A 15,709-nucleotide genomic window follows, 5' to 3' on the forward strand; every position below is an offset into this window, starting at 1 on the left:
TGCACCCAAACTTAGCAAAAGGAAGGAAATAATAAAGATTATTGGAGAAATAAGTGAAATTGAATAACAGGAAAATAATACAAATGATTAACCAAACTAAGAGTTGTTTCTTTGAAAAACAAAATTTATAAACCTTTAGCTAAACTAACCAAGGTAAAAACAGAATGGACCCAAATCAACAAAGTTATAAATGAAAAAGGGAACATTATTACTGATACCTCAAAAATACAAAGGATCATAAGAGGCTACTATGAACAATTTTATACTAACAAACTGGACAACCTATAAGAAAAGGAAATATTCTTGGAAATATAAAACCTACTATGACTTAATCAGGAAGAAAAAATCTGAACAGACCAATTACTAGTAAGGAGATTGAACAAGAATCTCCCAAAGAAGGAAAGCCCAGGATCATATGGCTTCACAGTTGAACTTTAGCAAATATATAAGGAAGAATTATCACCAATATTTCTCAAACTTTTCCAAAAAAATCAAAGAGGAGGGAACACTCCCAAATTCATTTTAACGAGGCCAGCATTACCCTGGTACCAAAGCCAGAAGGTCACTACCAGAAAAGTAAATTACAGGCCGATATCTGTGATAAATTCATATGCAAAATTCTCAGTAAAATACTAGCAAATAGTATTCAGCAGCACATTAAAGAGATCATTCACCATGATCAAGTGTGATTCATTCCTGGGATGCAAAGATGTTCCAACATATACAAATCACTCAATATGATACATCATATTAATAGAATGAAAGAACAATCATATGAGCATCTCAATAGACACAGAAAAAGCATTTGACAAAACCAACATCTATTCATGATTTAAAAAACAACAACAAACTCTTAAATTAGGTATAGAAAAAATTACCTCTATAATAAAGGCTATATGTGACAAACCCACAGCTAACATCATACTCAATGGTGAAAGGTGGAAAGCTTTCCTCTAAGATCAGGAACAAGACCAGAATGACCATTCTCACTACTCCTATGCAAGAAAATACTGGAAGTCCTAGTAGTGCAATCAGGCCAAAAAAAAGAAAAGAAAGAAAATAAAGGAGGAGGAGGAGGAGGAGAAGAAATAAAAGGCATCAGAATTAGAAAAGAAGTAAAATTGTCTCTTTGTGGATGACATGATTTGATATACAGAAAAATCCTAAAGATTCCACCAAAAAACTGTTCGATCTAATAAAATATTTCAGTAAATTTGCAAGATATAAAATTAACATACAAAAATACAGAGGTATTTCTATACACTAACAAGAAATTATCTGAAAATAAAATAAAGAAAATAATCTCATTTACAATAGCATAAAAATAATAAAATAGGAATAAATTGAACCAAGCAGGTGAAAGATCTCTAAACTTAAAACTGTAATACACTGATGAAAGAAATTGAAGAAACAAATAAATGGAAAGGTTTCATGTGTTTATGGATTGGAAAAATTAATATTGTTAAAATCTCCATGCTACCCAAAGCCATCTATAGATTCAATGCAATCCCTATCAAGATTCCAATGGCATTTTTTTTTTTTACAGAAATAGAAGAAAACAGTCCTAAAATTTGTGTGGAACCACAAAAGACCCCAAATAGCCAAAGCAATCCTGAGAAAGGACAAAGCAGGAGGCATCACACTTTCTGATTTCAAAGTATATTGTAAGCTATAGTAATCAAAACAGTATGGTACTGGCATAAAAACAGACACATAGATCAATGGAACAGAATCAAAAGCCCAGAAATAAATTCAAATATATATAACCAGCTAATATTTGACATGAAGTCAAGAATAGTCAGTGGAGAAAAGATAGTCCCTTCAGTAATTTGTGCTGCAAAAATTGGATATGCAAAAGAATGAAATTAGACCCCTATCTTATACCACTCACAAAAATTAATTGGAAATGGATAAAAGACTTAAAATGAAAGCCTGCAAACCATAAAAATACTAAAAGAAAAAAAACAATTTTTTCATAAGAAAAAGCTTCTTACCAAGGAACTTGGCAATGATTTTTTTGTTGTTATGACACCAAAAAGAACTAATGACAAAATAAAAAATAAACAAGTGGGATTACATCAAACTAAAAAGCTTCTTCACAGCCATAGAAACAATGAACAAAATGAAAAGGCAACCTATGGGACGAGGAAAAATATTTGCAAATCATGTATCTGATAAGGGGTTTACATTCAAAATATATAAAGAATTCATACAACTCAATAGCAATAATAATAATAATAATAATCCAATTTAAAATTAACAAAGGACCTGAACATTTTTCAAAAAAAGACATATGAATGGCCAACAAGTACATGAAAAGATTTTCGACATCACTAATTATTAGAGAAATGTAAATCTAAACTACCATATCACCTCACACCAGTCAGAATGGCTATTATTAAAAAGACAAGAGATAACAAGTATTGGCGAGGATGTGGAGAAAAGTGAATCTTTGTGCACTATTGGTGGGGTTGTAAATTGGTACAGCCAGTATGGAAAACAGTATGGAGGGTCCTCTAAAAATTAAAATTAGAACTACTATATGATCTAGCAATTCTACTTCTGGGAATATAGCTGAAGGAAATGAAAATAATAAAGATATCCACACCCCCATGTTCCTAGCAACATTATTTACAATAGTCAAGTCACAGAAACAACCTAAGTTCCCATCAATAGACAAATGGATAAAGAATTTGTGGTATGTATATATACAATGGAATATTATTTAGCCATAAAATGGAGAAAATCCTGCAATTTGTGACAACATGGGTGGTCCTAGAGAACATTATACTAAGTGAAATAAATCAAACAGAGAAAAACAAAATACATTATGATCTTTCTTATATATGGAATCTAAAAAAACTTACAGAAAAAGAGGTCACATTTGTGGTTACCAGAGGAGGAATGTAGAGGAAGGGGGAATTGGATGAAGGTAATTAAAAGGTACAAAATTCCAGTTATAAATAAGTAGTAGGGATGTAATGTACAATATGATGACTATAGTTACTGCTCTATGATATATGGGAAGTTGTTAAGAAAATAAATTCTAAGAGTTCTCATCACAGGGAAAAAATTTTTTTTCTTTCTCTTTTTTTTTTTTAAACTAATTTACTGCGGTAATCATTTCACAATATATGTAAGTCAACTGATGATGTTGTATACCCTAAATGTATACAGTGCTATATGTCAATTTTATCTCAACAAAACTGGAAAAAAATCATATAGGACACTTAGGCATTTGAAGGACCCCATTTGTTCCCTCAACCATTTTTGTGATAATCTCTGCCCTACAGGATATTGAGGTCCGACAATTAAGTTTGCGAACGCGTCCTAGAAAAAGCGCTACATACCTCACAGCTGAATATCACTATGGTCACCTTCGAAGTACTCCCTTTGGGAAGCTATGCACCGACGCCAGTGCCTAGTCCACCCTTCAAAGCAATTTTGGAACTCTTTTTCTGGAATGGCCATCAGAGCTGTCGTAGTATTACCCTTGATGTCCTGAATGTCATCAAAATGTCTTCCTTTCAATATTTCCTTTATCTTTGGGTAAAGAAAGAAGTCATTGGGGGCCAGATCAGGTGAGTAGGGAGGGTGTTCCAATACAGTTATTTGTTTACTGGCTGAAAACTCCCTCACAGACAGTGCTGTATGAGCTGGTACATTGTCGTGATGCAAGAGCCATGAATTGTTGGCAAAAAGTTCAGGTAGTCTGACTTTTTCATGCAGCCTTTTCAGCACTTCCAAATAGTAAACTTGGTTAATTGTTTGTCCAGTTGGTACAAATTCATAATGAATAATCCCTCTGATAACAAAAAAGGTTAGCTACATCGTTGCAACAAGTTTGTGAACTTAATTGTCAGTCCTTGTAAGATGTAGCATCTACTTCAAAGAAAGCTATCTTAAATAGATACATTGCCAGCTACCTGACTAGGTAAAGAGCCAGGCTGTCCCACCCCTCAAGTTTCCTTTGTTTTAGAGATGTCCAGTTAACTTAGATAACTGATTGTTTGACTACTTATTTTACCCTTTCCAAGTTTTAATTCCCACTCTTATCTTTTAAATTCACCTATAAAGAGTGAATTTGCAAAAACCCGAGACCCCAAAAAAGACAGAACCCCAGTCTGCCCTCTCCCTTTCTCTCTTTTTCTCCTTCTCCTTGTGTGTGTGTGAGTGTGTGTGTGTGTGTGTGTGTGTGTGTGTGTGTGTGTATGTCTGTGTGTGTCCAGCATACCCTGTATCCTCCAGGATTTGTGAGTAATGAATGTGTTTGTTTGTTTTCCCAAAGTCCCCTGATGGTTGTTGCTGAGGTGCATCTTGTAATCATAAGAACCACAAGGGCTGGTCCAGCTACAACACTGGCTCTGAAACGGGAAATATCTGTGAGGGCTTGCCTCAGGCCAGGTGAGTGTCCCCAGGCATTTCTAGCCAATAGCATCACTATCGATAGGCTGATACTGGTACAAAAAAAATTGGCATAGTTGGCAGGATTGCATGATTGCCCTTGCAGTTAAGCAAGGGGAATGCATTTTAGCTGCAACTGACTTACTAACTGACTAACTCAGGTGGTTAACCCCATGTTGGAAGGGCACACCACTTGCTGGAGGTCTGTCGTGCTGCTATGTGCTTTCACATATTGCCTCTGTTGTGTTTTGCCTGTGCGATCATCCCAAAATATCACTGCTGCCATAGTAATTCAACAGTCTTTCCCGAGCAGCATGATCAAGGTCATATGGTCTAACAAAATGATTAGACTGCTTACATCAAGTAAGGCCTCACTTGATGATTAATGTATGTGAAGGTCCTCCCCACCTCGAGCCTAATAAAAGCTAAGGAGGGTAGACTGGATCTCAAGGCTATTGTCACCACTCAAGGAGAGGCTCTGGGTTAAAGGCACGATGTGAGGATACTCCCGTAGGTAAAGAGGACAAGAGATTTCCTCCTGTGACCACTGAGTCAGTGGGTTGTGCCTAGACTAAGCGTCCTAACCCAGATGAGAGAAATAGCCTTGGAACAGAAAACTAATAGCACCATGAAAAGGTGCCATTTCACAGAAGAGGCCTATGGTCTGTGTCACCACTTCACTTGCTGCTGTCACTATTTGTCCCCTGACCCAAGGGGATACCATGGGCCCAATCCCTGGTGCAATGTTGCTAAAAATACTGATGTCCTTAACATCTGGTGCCAGTGCCTCCTAAGAATTCTGCAGTTATTCCAGCTCCTTGATAAGTGCAAAAGCCTATGGAAGCTTCCAGTGCATTGCTTGGTGCCCCAGCATCCCAACATGCCAATACACCAGTATTATGCTCCACAGGTGTTGGGCTTTTCCCAAAGACCTTGTGTGCATCATGCTAGTGGATGCAGATCCCAATCCCAGAGAGGTTGATTGGGACTCCCTGGAAAGGAAAGCGGCCACCTACGAAAAAGTCTCATGGTGACATCATCCACAAAGTTTTCCAGTAACAACACATAAGGTTAAGGTAACGGGATAAAATCAGGAAATGGAAAAGATCAGAAACTATACCTTAACTGAAATTCAAATCTTTCTTAAAGATTTTGTGTGCCAGGAAGGAGAGAGGGGAGCTAAATGGCTATTGTGGGTTTGTGGGACAGGCTCTGAACTGGTACCCACCACTGCCAAAATGTGCTACTTGGCCAATATCTCTAAAGACCTTAAATTCCATCCGAGCTATAAGCTCATTTCCTCTGAGATACCACAGATCCTGGGCCCCCTCAGCTTTCCCCTGAATGGGACAGAACCAAGAAGTGCATCTCACGAGGCATCCCTGTCAGCAAGGAAAAAGCTGATGGGGCTATCGAGGCACCTAGTGAGGAGGAAGAGGGAGAAAGGATGGCAAAGGCCCCTGGAACCACTGATCCTCACACCAGGGTCTTCCTCATGTGGATATTTATTGCCTGGCACTGTGCTCATCCTTCCATCAGAGTGATCACCACTGAGGCTCACAGTAATTGGAAAATATTAATATGAGGCCCATCTCATGCTGTGCAAAATTGGCCTGGTCCAATGTGTCTATCATTTCCGTGACCATAGTGACCCAAATGACCCCTTTTTATTTCCAACACTGAAGAGGCCCCATTTGACTTTGAGTCCAGAGAATTCTTTTTATAGGATGCTCCCTCTAATTTCAGGGCATTGCTACTACATTGTATTGGGAATGCCAAAGCCATCCAAAGGCATGGGAAGGCATTGACATGGTTGCTAGACATGGAGGAGATTCCCACCCAAACACCCAGATACCTCAGACTCATGCCCTTGCACTCCTGCTGCCATAGCTCTCCCTTGAACACATTTCTCTCAAAGAAAAGGTTCCCCAATCATTCCCCAATAAACCCCAATCTAATTTTGCCCCGTATGGGAATACACAAGCAAACTTCTACTGGTAGTTGTGAAATACCGGGGTTCTTGGCCACTTAATCTCTGGATAGGCAGTCTCTTAACTCTAGGCCCTGAAACTAGCGTCTCCCAGATACAGCCCCCTTCTGCAGTCCATCCTCTTTCCACACAGCTGCCCTCTCACCCCTCCTGCCCGAGCTAGTCCCCACTACTCCTTCTGCCCCTTTCCCTGACCCCCAAGACTGGCAACCAACTAAGCCCCTACCCTAGGAAACTGGCAGTTACCTGGGGCTTGTCCCACCTCCTGGGACAATCATGCCTACACTACTCTGCTCATTCATTGGGACAATAAAAATGCACAGTCCTTTTTTACCCCATCAGACATCAGTATCCAAATCATTGTCATTCCAAGCAATCCCTCTAAATTCCTGAAATGGGAGCCCTTCTACCTAAAGGGCATTGCCAGTAAAACAATCAAAGGTATACAAACCCATTCAGATGTAACTATGGGTACCTTTCACCTCAAATGGCTTTCTCTTGTGATGGCACCCCTGGCTCTTTCTTTCCTTATTATAGGCAGGGTTGCACTGACACGATGCTATGCCACATGGAAGAAGCCCAAATTTTTGGCCTTCTTGGTGGGACTCACCACATGGACGCCGGTGACTCTCCTCCCCTGGTTAAGATGATAAACACTCCCCAATACTGACTTAAACAGGGCACTGAAGGCCTTTGACCTGTCATTAAAGACATGCTTGAAACGGGAGTCATTAAGCCCACTATCTCCCCTTTCCATACCCCATTTGGCCAGTATGTAAGCCAGTCAACAATGAATGATGCTTCACCATTGACTATTGAAAACTCACCACTCAGGTTCTCCTGAATAAGGTTCCAATTTGTAATATTAGGACTGATTGAGGAGATACTGTGGGCCCAAGGAGTGTCCTTCACAGTCACTGACCTAGCTAATATGTTCTATTCTGTTCCCATCCCAGAAGAATCCCAGGCCCAACTTGTTTTCACTTTGCAAGGAGCTCAGTATACATGTATGGAGCTCCCTATGGGATATTTAAACAATCTTGCAATTGCACATGACCTCTGCCGCCAGAATTTAAATACTTCACAATTGAAAAGGTGCCATTTTTGACATTTTATGCATGACATGATGCTGAATGGTCCCTCTGAAGAAGCAGTAAGGACAGATTTGCAAACCTTCAAAGACTACTTACACCAAGCAGCTGAGCAATTGCTCTTCACAAGATCCAAGACCCAGCCTCATCTGTCAAGTTTCTGGGCATCATCTGGTCTTCTAAATGCTGAGAAATTCCCCCAACAGTTGCTCACCATTAAACTACCCACTACACTCAGACAGGCACAACACGTACTAGGTCTTTTAATATTTTGGAGGCAACACACCACTCACTTCTCACTAATTCTTCACCCTATATATGCGATCACTCTAAGTCTGCCACCCTTTGGAAGCTGCCCGGCAGGCAGTCCAACAATCCTTACCTTTAGTCCCCTCTGGCTCCACATTCCGAGTCTAGTCCTTGGCCACACATAACTATGCCTCCTGGAGTCTGGACCAAACACGAGTACCTGACGTCCTACAGGGTTTTGGACTAAGTCCCTACCCCCAGTGGCAGCCCAATACACTCCCCTTGAGTGCCAGCTTTTGAGATCCTATTGGGCTCTTTTAGAAGCTGAGGCCTTAACTGCCCCCCCAGCCAGTACTACTCTGTACACAAGTTCCTATAATGTCCTGAGTTACTTTGATAGCCATTGATGTCTCCTTGGTAAAATGGAAAGGGTCCATTCAAGAGAGGTTTAAACTTGACATCAAATGCCTTTCCAAATTACAGGAAGATGTAGCTTCCCCCATGCTCAACCCCTGGCCCAAAAGCCTTATGGAATTGATAGTGGCGCCCCTGCTTCCTCCTACTCTGGCTACTTGGGGACCCACTGGGACCAACTGTCTGAGATGGAAGGGCAGTTGGTGTTCTTCATCAATGGCAGTGCTACTACTGTACCCAGTGCAGCTCACTGTAGGGCCTCAGCATTCCACCCAGCCTAGGGCACCTCTCTAGTCAAGGACAGCATTCTTGGCTCAGCCCCATGGGCAGAGCTTGTAACACAGAACAGCAAAATGTAAATGAAGAACAACCCAACTGGAGGTTTAGGCAACTCATCACAGGAGTGACACAAAACCTACACTCGCTCATCCCATTCATGCTCAGAGATTTGGCAGTCTGCTGAGGAAAAGTTTCGTTCGATCTCAAACTGTGGCCCTTTGCGATTTTTAAAAATTTACTGAAATTCATTTCCTAGTAGAAACTGAGCAAGGAGAGACTGTTCTGTGTAGTTGAGTAGCATAAGCTTGGCCTTGCCAAAGTTGAGGACTATGCCAAGAAAGCTGGATGGGGGAGTGAAGGGGTTACCGTGTTGCTATACAATCCTAACAGCTATTTGCTGCTGTGTCTGCGCCTCTTGTTCTCATATGACTTGAAGCTGGGGGAGGCCTCAAGAAATTACACGACCCAGTGTTCTGTTTGTACACCAGTTTAATAAAGAGGTAACTGAGGTGACTAGGGGTCTAGTTGAGAGCCAGGTTTGACTTCAATTTAGGTTCCATAACATCTTGGGCGAGAAATGTATGTTCTGGACTTCAGTTTCCACATATGGGAGGTGATAAAAACAATTCCTACCTCATAGAATTGTGAGGCTTAGTGATAATACAGGAAATTACCTAGTCTAGTAAGGACTCATCAAATCTGTCATTTATTTTCTGGTGACAGAACTGGGACTGGCTCCCTGGCCGCCTTTATTAATCAGTGCTCACTGTGGCCAAGATTCACAGAGAACACTGCCAGGCAACTCTGACCGAGAACGTTTGGCAGCTGGATTTGGGAGTTGAAGCCATTTTCCATTCCCCACACATGTCTCAAACAGGCTGTTCCCTTGTTTGCTGAGCCCACTTTTGTTGCTCCTTTCTCTATATACTTTTTTCCAAAGGTGAAGAACTACTCAGAGAAGGAAGTGCTAAGTGCCCAGCATGCTATACAATGTAGGAGGCACAAAAAGATATGGGACTCACTCTGTCTACCTCACAGTCCAATAGGGAAGACGAATGGTACTATCCCTTCTACCGTCTTCTTAGCCACACTACCAATTCTGGAATAGTATCTTACTTTTCTGGGGAACTGGCCCACATCAAACACAAACTCCAATTATGTGTTTTCTGTGGGTTCTCCCCTGTTTTTACACATCCCACATCTCCCTCACCATAGCTGACTGGCTCAGGGGTTAGCCAGTCATGACCCCTACCCCTCGTGCCTTCTGTTGTTGGCTTAAGGTCAGGCACGTAAGGACCAGCCTGATTTTTTTTCCCACAATTGAGGGAAATGAAAACACATATTCCTTGCTCTTCATATGTCCTTGAGGGATTTTTCATTTCATTCTCTATGAGAGAGAAAGGGAGCGGGACTGATAAGTATTATTGATGAATTTAGCAAAGAAATGGAGCATGATGACTTGGCTATCTATACTTTTCTTATTTTGGATCTGCTTTTCTAGCCTTGGGGACCTGGTGGGTATAACCTGGAGTCGCTCAGAACATCATGTGACTGGGTAATTAGTCAGGGTAGGCTAACTGCTGTAATAACCATTTGAGTCTTACTGACTTAACAGTAAATTTTTCTTTTTTGTTCTTACCAAGATCCAGTGCCTATTGGTGGTGCAGGTGATAGGAAGGATATTTGCCTTATGTCATTCAAAGATTTAGGAAGGGAACCCATATTAAAACAGATTTGAGTTAACTGCAGACCTGAAAACAGAAGGGAAACAAAACAAAAGGACATATCTACCTAAAGGGAGATACACAGAAGTCTTCGAATGTCGGAAAAATGCCAAAGTTTTAGCATTTGGAAGGGTCCCTAGCTAACCTGCAAGCTCCATGCCAGGTACCCACAAAGAGAGAATACCACTCTCTAATTGACATGAACTACTCTCCAATTCAGAGGAGAAGCCAATAGTAAAACTGACATTACACAATAGACGAGATCCATGCTAATTACCTAGGCGAAACAAATGACCCCTTCAATCCTAAATATGAATGCACAAAGTTATAAGTGTTATAGGAAAAGTGAAAGAGAAGGTCCTGATGAACAAACACAACTATTTCAGGAACTATTTCACCTGAAGATGAGCATGAACCAGAGCCTATTCGACCTGCATCAGCTGGCCACCGAGAAGGACGCCAACCTGTGCGACTTCCTCAAGAGTCACTACCTGTTACAGCAAATGAAGTTCATCAAAGAGCTGGGGGACCACATCACCAACCTGCGCAACATGGGAGCCCCGGAATCCGGCCTGGCAGAGGAACAGTGTGCTAAGCTCACCCTGCGTGACAGTGACAAGAACTGACCTTGGACTGCCTTCCCCATAGCCACTGGGTGACTTCCCCTGGTCACCATGCCGACCAGGCACATTGCAGTATTTCCCTTGCAAAACATTTAACCTTTACCTTCAAGTTTTGCCATTTTTTCCAATAAAGTTAACAGTTCTTGAACAAATAAAGGTCTCCGGGTGATTGGTGTGTGCAAAACTGTCACTGTCTCAGGTTTAAAACAAGTATCCAGGAACATCTCCAGCCACGCATGCCCCATCCACATGCAGCTCCGGATCTCCGTGGATGGAGGGAGAAGGTATTGCGTGGGTCCCAGATAAGCACAGTTAAGCTTTGCATTATAAACAAGGTGGTGTGTGGGGGTGGGCTGAGATGGGTGGTCTGGGGCCCTGGTATCTGTAAGTGTGTGCAGAGTAAATTGATTAAAAAATGGTCTGAAATCACGACTGTGGTGGCCTGTGGAGGAAGAGTGCAGGGAATGGGATTGGGCGGGGATCAAAATAAAGGGGTTCTTCCCTTTATCTGAAATGTTATCAGTTAACTCTAGGTAGCAAATTGGAGGCATTGGAAGCCAGCTTGCCAGAGTACCTCTTCGGCAAGCTCACCCTGGGCTGCAGTGATAACATACCTGTGGATAGGGCCGGCTTTCCCATAGATGTGGGGGTGACTTCTGTGGGCACCAATGCTGGGCGTGTATTAGAATACGGGTAGGTGAGATTTCTAGTTCAACGGTACCAATTCTTGCTATAAAGCAACAGGGTACAAAAATAACAAAAACAAATATGAGAAATTATCACCAGAGGGCTGAAAATACAAAATCATGGATGGAGGTCAAAATTATGATATTGAATATTGAATATTAAGTAGAATAAATCTCCCTGAATGTTAAGTCAGTGATTCTGGCTGCTTTGAAAAATGTAGACAGTGGTGTGTGAAAGCTGAAAGAGCAGTTAGAAGATAATACAGCTGGTCCAGGTGAGAGACAATGGGGGTTGAACTGGAGTGGAGGCTGAAGAAATGAGGAGACATCGACAAATTCTAGAGAAGTTGGGATGAATCTACAAGATTTCCTGATGGACCAGAGGTGAGTAGGGGAACTTGAGGAAAGTAATGCATGTTCTGGTGTTTTGACTTGAACACCTGGGTTGAAGGGGTTGCTATTTATTAATCTGGGGACATATGCAGGGGACACGAGGGGTGGGGAGGCGTGTCCTGTAAAATCTGAGGTGCCCATTAGACGTCCAAGTGGAAATGTCATGCAGGTAGCCAGAAAAAAATGAATCTGGAGCTCAAGTGGGATGTCACCTTTAGAAATACACATATGGGAGACATCAGCTATAGGGGGCGTTGAGGTCACGTGACTGGATAAGCTCATCAGAAAGAGTGGAGAGAGAGAGCATGGCCCAGCCAGCCCCAAGCCCAGGGCAGCTACCATTAGAGGATGGGTTGAGGTGTTGGAACAGCCCGGGGACTCCTGGCCCCACCTGGACCCCGACCTCATTCCAGACCACGGCCAGCTGTGTCTGCTCAGAGTTTATCTCGAAATCAGCCTGTTCCTAACCTCTGTGTGCCCTCTGGTTTCTCCTTGCAGGATGTGGAGAGGAGTTAGCTTATTACCTTCCCTTCATGGCTATGGGTAGAAAGAGGGGGGTGGGGGTGGGAGATGAGAGTAAGGGGGATCAAATATATGGTGATGGAAGGGAACTGACTCTGGGTGGTGAACACACAATGGGATTTATAGATGATGTAATACAGAATTGTACACCTGAAATCTATGTAATTTTACTAACAATTGTCACCCCAATAAATTTAAAAAAAAAAGAAATAATTTCTCAGTTAAAAAACTGAAAAGATTTCTTAAGGTAATGATAGATGTGCTTGTTGTTTCTTCCTCTTCCCCTTTAAAAACTCAGCCTCTCTCACTGTCCACTCTGTTTCACCTGATGAAACATGAACCCCTGTAAACCCTGTGGGGACAGAGCCCCAAAGAGCAGTTTCCAGGCTTTCGGCCTCATATGGAGGGGTGCTGGCTCGGGTGGTAGATGGCCGTCAGCTGTGGCTGGTTGGCCGTCAGGTGTAACTATTGAGCCATTGGCCACTAATATAACTGCTGCGGCTACGGAGGAGAGTCGAGGAGCAGAGTCGAGGAGAGTGGAGGAGAGTCGTCGGTCGGTTGACAGAAAAGCAGGCAGCAGGTCGCACGTCATGTGAATCCAGCCTCCAGTGAGATCATAATGGTATGACTTCCCTACTTGTGGCTCTGTGGGTGTTCCTTTTGGGCCTGGCCACATCCTGCGCTCTTATGTGGGGAGTAGGACCAGAGACCCCGCCGGATGCCCCGCACGACAAACCCCCAGATTGTTCCTGCCTGGGAAAAAAGTCACAACAGGTTTCTTCTCTGCCCGGTGTAGTTACAAACATAAAAGTTAAAACTTACAGATTTGCGGAAGTAGTTTGCAGTAGTTTTCAGCAGACTGCCCAGGCAACCTTCCTCATATCTGTAATAACTCTTCTGTAAAAAAAAAAAAAATTAAAATTAAAAAAAAAGTTACACATTTGCATGACTTACCTCCGACACATGGCTAGCTTAAGTCTGTGTAAAGTTTGTATATTGATTTGAACATTTACTAATATATAGACAAGCTTAGCTACACAGTAGTAATTACTTTTCACATTTGCCATTATTGTACTTTAATACTTTCTTTTAAGTGAGGGTTATGTCCCTTTAACTTAGTTTCCAGAAAATGCTCTTGCCCCTTTCGTCCTCTTAGTCAGACTTGACCTTTTCATTCTCTTTCTCTGCAGTGAGAACAACTCCTCTCTCTGACTTCCTCTGAGATATATAAATTATTGTTCTTCTCCAGATATGAGGAAGCACAGGGCGAGCACCTCTATGTGTTTATAACTGTAAATTGACTGACAATCCTCTTTTTTCCTGTATTGGAGAGGCAGTTTCATGTGGTGTTTGCTGAACCTCACATTGCCTGTTCAGCCACTCACTAAATTGCGTGAATTTCAGCATGTTATTTAACGTCTCTGTGCCTCAGTTTCCTCACACATAAAATACGGATAATACAATTGTTAATACCATTTGGTTGCCAAGGATTTAAATGAGTTAATATTTTTAAAATGCTGACAACTGTGCCCGGCACATACACTACATATATTATTTCTAAGCGGACATCTATTGTCATCATGTCATCATCATAATCATCTACTCCGGATTGCTGTGTGGGGTTTATGCTTCAGGGAGATGATTTCATGTCTATTCTTTACCACTAGAGGTCTCTCTTGCATTTCCACCCACGTTGTCGCCCTGCCATTGAGGAGGAGAAATCCTTCACAGCTGCTTGGTTGTCAGGTGCTGCCAGGACCCAGGAGTGTAGATCACTGTTTCCACTGCTGCACAGTCAGGCCCCAGACTAGAGGCGAGTTTTCCAGTGACAAGTTTCCCTGGTAATCCCCGCGCCATTCTGCTTCAACCAGCTTTTTTTGGAAATCGCCCCCTAGAACGCTTTTTGTTTCTTCTTCCCAAGCCCAAATGCCTAAGCCTCCTCTTTCCAGCAGGAACTACATCCGACTCCCCAGAGGTGGGAAAGGGTGAACAGATTAAGTGCTAATCCTGATCCCACCATCATCTGCATGTTGGGACCTGAATAGGAGAGGGAGGAGTCAGGGTGCGGCGGAATGGGAGGAGGGGACCGCATTCGGCCACTGATACAATAATCATTACAATCCGTAAATCACTATGTACTTCGCATGGAGATTCTCAAGCTTCGCTGTACATTAGAAGCAGCTGCAGACCTTTTAAAACTCTTCTCGGTATGGACACAACCCGGGCCAATTACATCAGTCTCGGGGGCAGGACCTAGGCTTCCCTGGCAATGAAAACCAGCCTCTGGAAGAGTGTTGTGTGAACCAGCGGCTTCAGCCTCTCCTGAGAGCTGGTTACAAGCACAATAGTCTTAAGCCCCACCCCAGACCTACTGAATCAGGATGTACATTTCACAAGACCCCAAGTGATGAATATGAACACTGAGTTTTGAGAAGCACCCTTTAGCACTCTGGTTGTTAAACAGGGCTGCACTTTGGAATCACGTGGGGTGCTGGAAAACAACACCCATGCCTCTATTTTAATACCTGGGCCATACCCCCCGTAAGTACTGAACGAAACATCATAAAAACGTACTCTAACTTCAACAAGTACAATTTTTGAAATAATTGTTTTATTTTTCAATTGCACTTGACATACAATATTATAATAGTTTCGGGTGAACTACACAGCGATTAGACATTTATATAACTTACAAAGTGATCGCCCCAATAAATCTAGTTCCCATCTGACACAACACATAGTTGTTACCAAATTATTGACTATATTCCTTATGCTATACTTTACATCCCCATTACTATTTTGTAACCACCAATTTGTACTTGCTAATCGCCCCACCCCTTCACCTATACCCCCAACCCCTCTATCTGGCAACCATCCAAATGTTCTCTATATTATGTGTCTATTTCTGTTTTCTTTCTTCGTTTATTTCAGAGAACAATGATCAAACTTGCAAGTATCCAAAGCGACTTGGAAATCACTCATTTGATGTAATACACAATCTCTCTCTTTCTCTCTCTCTCTCTCTCTCTCTCTCTCTCTCTCTCTCTCACACACACACACACACACACACACACACACACACACACACAAACACAAAGAGATTCTTTCTCATTTTGTTTTATCATTAACTAGTTAGTCTTATAACATGGGTTGTCAAACTGTGGCTTGCAAGCCAAGTCAGGCCCACATCTGTTGTTTTGCTTTTTCAAACTTTGTTGCACTTTATTTTTTAGAGCAGTTTTAGGTGCTGACTGACACTGAGAGAAAGTGACAGAGATTTCCCTCATAACTCCTGCACCCACAGGCACACTCTGTGCCACTGTGAACATCCAGT

The sequence above is a fragment of the Rhinolophus sinicus genome, chromosome X (genome assembly GCF_036562045.2).
Source record: "Rhinolophus sinicus isolate RSC01 chromosome X, ASM3656204v1, whole genome shotgun sequence".
In the NCBI taxonomy this organism is placed as follows: Eukaryota; Metazoa; Chordata; class Mammalia; order Chiroptera; family Rhinolophidae; genus Rhinolophus; species Rhinolophus sinicus.